Source organism: Penaeus vannamei, chromosome 39 (genome assembly GCF_042767895.1).
Source record: "Penaeus vannamei isolate JL-2024 chromosome 39, ASM4276789v1, whole genome shotgun sequence".
Lineage (NCBI taxonomy): Eukaryota > Metazoa > Arthropoda > Malacostraca > Decapoda > Penaeidae > Penaeus > Penaeus vannamei.
In genome coordinates this window covers 19,980,677-19,985,676 of record NC_091587.1, presented here as the reverse complement: position 1 = coordinate 19,985,676, position 5,000 = coordinate 19,980,677, and positions in this window count along the sequence as shown.

Here is a 5,000-nt window from a genome sequence, read left to right as displayed (position 1 = left end):
CTTGAAATGACAACTTGACTTTTTTATGACACAGGGAGGGAAGGTCAAATTTATTTTTTAAAAAGGATAAATCAGTCCAAGATACATACTCCACATACATATACAAACAAACAAACAAAGCAGCAACAGTACTAATCTGCCTAGCACGACATGCCACCAAACAAAAACACAGAGAGAGGAAAAGAGCGAAAGAGAGAAATATAAAAGAATAAAAAGTAGGTCGCGCCTCGACTGGCCTTGTTTCGGCATTCCGCCACCGACAGCAGCACCCGACTTCACAAGCGCGGAGGGAGGAGGGAGGTGAGGAAGAGGGGGCAAGGAAGAGCAGGAGGAGGAGGAGGAGGAGGAGGAGGAGGAGGAGGAGGAGGAGGAGGAGGAGGAAGGAGGAAGGAGGAGGAGGAGGAGGAGGAGGAGGAGAGAGGAGGAGGAGGAGGACGAACGACGACGACGAGGAGGTGGAAGAGGAAGAGGATGAGGAGGGGGGGAGAAGGGGGAGGAGAACGGGCGGGGTAGAAGAGGAAAAGGAGAGGGAATAAGGAAAAGGAAAAGGAGGGGGAGGACAAGGAGAGGGGATAAGGAAGAGTAGGGGGAAGGGAAGGGGGTGAGAGGGAGGAAACTAGGATCGGAGCAGTCAGGAGGAGGAGGAGGAGGGGGAGGGAGATGAAAATTAATGATGACGATGACAACAGTGACGATGATGATCTACCCCTCCACTCCCCCTTCCCCCTTCCCCCCACACCTGCTCCCTGATGACCACACGCAACACGGCAATATTCCTCGTCGTATTTACCTTCTTTACCTCCCGCGATTTTCCTGTTTTTTTCTCTTTCTTTTTTTTGTTTCCCCTTTTTTTCCCTTAAGACATTCCCCTCCTGCTTCCCCGAGGCGACGTCCGACAAGGTCTCCCGGCCCAAACATGATTCCTATCGGGCGCAGGAGGCACTTTTATGCGGTTCTAAAAGCTGCATTAATGCTCCCAAAAATTAACATCAAAGCGACAACGAGCTAAAAGGCAAAAGACAAAGACACAGAGGGATCAAGTAAAAAAAAAAGTCCCAGCCACGGGGAAAAAAATTTAAAAATGTGTGTTACCAAACGCCAACAAAGCTAGCACGCAAGTAGGAAAGCAAAACAAGAAAATGTTTCAAAAATAAGCAAACTGCAAGGTGAACAAAAATCAGTAAAAAAACACAAAAGGTCAGGCTTCTCGCCCATAAAGTTGCATTAAGACTTTAGAAATAAAAAACAAAAAGTAAAAAGTAAAATCAACTACCTTTCCACAAATTCCAGTAAGGAAAGTTTGAGAGAAAGTGAGAAAAAAGGTAAGAAAAGAAAGAAGAAAAAAGAAGAAGAAGAAGAAAGAAAGAAGAAAGAAAGAAAGAAAGAAAGAAAGAAGAAGAAAAAGAAAGAAAAGAAGAGAAGAAGAAGAGAAGAAGAAGAAGAAGAAAAAGAAGAGAAGAAAGAAAGAAAAAGAAGAAGAAGAGAAGAAAGAAAGAAAAGAAGAAAGTAAAGAAGAAGTAAATAGAAAGAAGAAGAAGAGAAGAAGAAGAAAGAAGATAAAAAGAAGAAGAAGAGCAATATGCAGAGCAGACGAACAGAGCCAGAGCAGAGCAGAGCAGAGCAGAGCAGAGCAGGCAAACGAACAGGCAGAAGAGAAGAAGAAGAGAAGAGAAGAGAAGAGCAAATGAAATTAAATGAAGAGTAGAGAAGAGAAGAGAAGAGAAGAGAAGAGAAGAGAAGAGAAGAGAAGAGAAGAGAGAACAGAAGAGAAGAAAGTGAAGGGAAAGGAAAGGGAGAAAAAGTTAAAAAGGGGAAGCAAAGACCAGGACAGGAGAAAAGAGGGGAAAACAAAAAGAAAAGCGCCCCGACCGTCCACCGCGCCCAAGCCTTCGGGAGAGCGGGCTTATGGGGCACGTCCCTCGTCACCTTCGCCCCCTTTGTCCGCGAGGATTTGTCCGCGAGAAAGCCGAGGAGCGACACGGCAGGAGATGAAGACAACGAGGCGGCAAGGCAACGGGAAGGCAAAACAACGAGATAACGAGACAAACATGCAACGAGACAGCGAGACAGAACGACAGCAAGAAAACGGGACTGTAAGATTCAGAGGACGGAGATTTGAAGCAAACGAGACCAACCTGAAAGCGAGACTGCCGAAATAATCATGAACCAACAAGACATGCAATCAACAGCAAGAACTGATATTGCAGAAACACAAGGCGACAGTTACATAGAAATAGCAAGGCGACGAGGGCGAAGGCAACTATAAAGAAGGCAGTCCAGAATAACCTTCTGCTCACGCTGAAGCCATGAATGATGGACAGAGGACGACGACGACGACGAGGGGCGTAGCGTGGACTCTCCTCCACTCAGCGAAGGTCAACTGTGCTGAAGGTCGACTTCATCCTGAAAGCGGACGATTCGGACGTCGTTTGCCGCCATCGCGGTTCAAAAGGAATCAAACGCTGATGGACGAAATGTCGCCTCGCCCCGACTCCTCTCCCTCTTCTTCCTCTTTCCCCAACCCTTGCCTTTACTCCTATCACCACCAGCCGTCCCCCTTTCCCTCCCCTTATCTCCTCCCATTCTCTCTAATTCATTTCAGTGACGTGAAATACAGTGTTAATTGCATTTTCTTCTGTTTCTTTCTACCCCTTTTTTTCATCATGGAAAATGCGCTCATACCTTCTCTTAAATGAAAGCAAGTTATAAAAAGGAAGAGTGAAAATGAGCGATAGCAAAATTCACACTGACACGAATAACAATCTAACTCTGAGATTAAGAGAGAGAGAGAGAGAGAGAGAGAGAGAGAGAGAGAGAGAGAGAGAGAGAGAGAGAGAGAGGAAAAAAAAAGCGAAAGGAAGAGAAAGAGAGAGAGGAGAGGAAGGAAGGAAGAATAGAAGAATGAGGAAGAAGAAGAGTCAGGGGAAGAGAGAATAGAAGGAAGGAAGGGAAAATGAGGAGAGAGAGAAGAATGAGAGAGAGAGAGAGAGAATGAGATAGAGAAGAGAATGAGAGAGAGAGAGAGAGAATGAGAGAGAGAGAGAATGAGAGAGAGAAAGGCAAGAGGAAGAAGACAGAGAAGGAGAGAGAGAGAATGAAGAAGAGGAAGGAGAGAAGAAGGAGAGAGAGAAGGAGGAAGGAAGAAAGAGAGGGAGAGAGAGAGCGAGAGAGAGAAGAAGGAAAAACAAAGAGAAAAAATCAGAAGAGGAAGAAGAGAAGGAGAAAGAAGAAAGAAGAGAAGAAGAAAAGGAAAGAGAAGAGGAAGAAAGAGAAGAAGAAGAGGAAGGAAGAAGAGAAGAAGAGAGGAAGAAAGAAGAGAGAAGGAAGAAGGAAGGAGGAAGGGAAGAGAGAGAGAGAGAAAGAGGAAGGAAGGAGGAGGAAAGGAGGAGGAGGAGGGAGGAGGAGGGAAGGAGGAGGAGAAGGAGGAGGAAGAGTAGGCGGATAAGGAGGAGAAGGAGAAGGGGGAGAAGGAGAAGGAGAAGGAGAAGGAGAAGGGGGAGAAAGAAAAGGAGAAGGAGAGAGAGAAGGAGAGCCACCTGTGTTGTACTGTTTACATCTGATCATTGCATTCCACCATTAAATGCATGGCTGGCTCAGGTGCAACACGCCTGTTTGCTGTTTCTAGTTCCGGGTTATCTCATGATACTGCCAACACCTGTACCTGTGTAGCAGTCTTGTTTGCGGTAAGGAGGAGAGGGGGACCCTCCCCCTCTCCTCATACCAAAGAAAGAAGGCAAAGAAAAGGAGGAAGAGAAGAAGGGGGGAAATGAGAGAAGGAGAGGACATGGAATGGAAGAGGGGAAAGAATGGAAGAAGGGGAAGGGAAAGGGGAGGAAGGAAGATCAGAGGTCAGGAGGGGAAAGGAAGTTGAGAGGGGGAGGGAGAAGGAAACTGAGAGGGGAAAAGGAAGAGGAAGGGAGGAGAAGGGGGAGGAGTCAGGAGGTTACAACCCAGATCAAAGTGAGGTCAACCCTCATAAAATAATGGAATACAAAGAGATAAATTCCTGGATGTCCATTTCACTCAAGAGACAATGAAGGAAACCGAAAAGGGACGATCAGGAAAAAATTTTTATCTGGAATAATACATTTCTCTCTATATATATCCATACATGTACATTATATGTACCATCATCATGTCTATTATCATGTGTCGCTATCATATGTGCTCATCTCATGTCTATCATCTCTCTCTCTCTCACACATATGCCATGTACATACCTGCACGATGGGCAGGCCTTAGGAAAATCTTTCAGATGTCTCGGAGATTCAGCCATTAAGGCTGACATATGTGACCAACACAGGAAGGGAGAAAGGAGAGGAAGGGAGGGAAAAAGGGAGGAAGAGGGGAGGAAAACATAGAGGAAATATGTAACTATAAATAGAGCATCAAAAAAAGAAGAAGAGGGAAAAGGGGCGGCACAGAAATACTGATAAACTAAATACTCTTTTAATAATCCCATCAGTTGTCTTCTGTTTTATAAATCAACTGTAGGTGGGGGGGCTGAGAGAGGGGAAGGATGGAGGAGAGCAAGGGAGGGGGGAAGGAGCGAGGGAGGGGGATGTAGGGAGGGAGGAAGGAATGGAGGATGAAGGGGAAGAAACTAGATGATCTGAATAGGTGATGTAGACAGAGTTCCCAATCGATTGCAATCATCATTCACTGAACCTCCATCGTACAGCCTGCAAGACTCCGACTGTCCTCCCCATCCTCATCTATATATATCAAACCTCATCCATCTGCGGCTCCCACTCTCACCCCCCCTACCAATACATGCGCAACATGAAGACGAATTCGCTGACAAGAATCACTTATTTTCTCCCATTGTCCGAGAGGTCCAGGAACGTCCTGTATTTCTATGACGTACATGGCTGATAACTACATGCGCACAGGCACGCACACACACAACGAGCGTGAGTGAATTTGAGAGTGAACGAATGAGCGCGTGCGTGAACAACCGAACGAGTGAGTGAGGAAGGGACGACGCAGAACGAATGTTG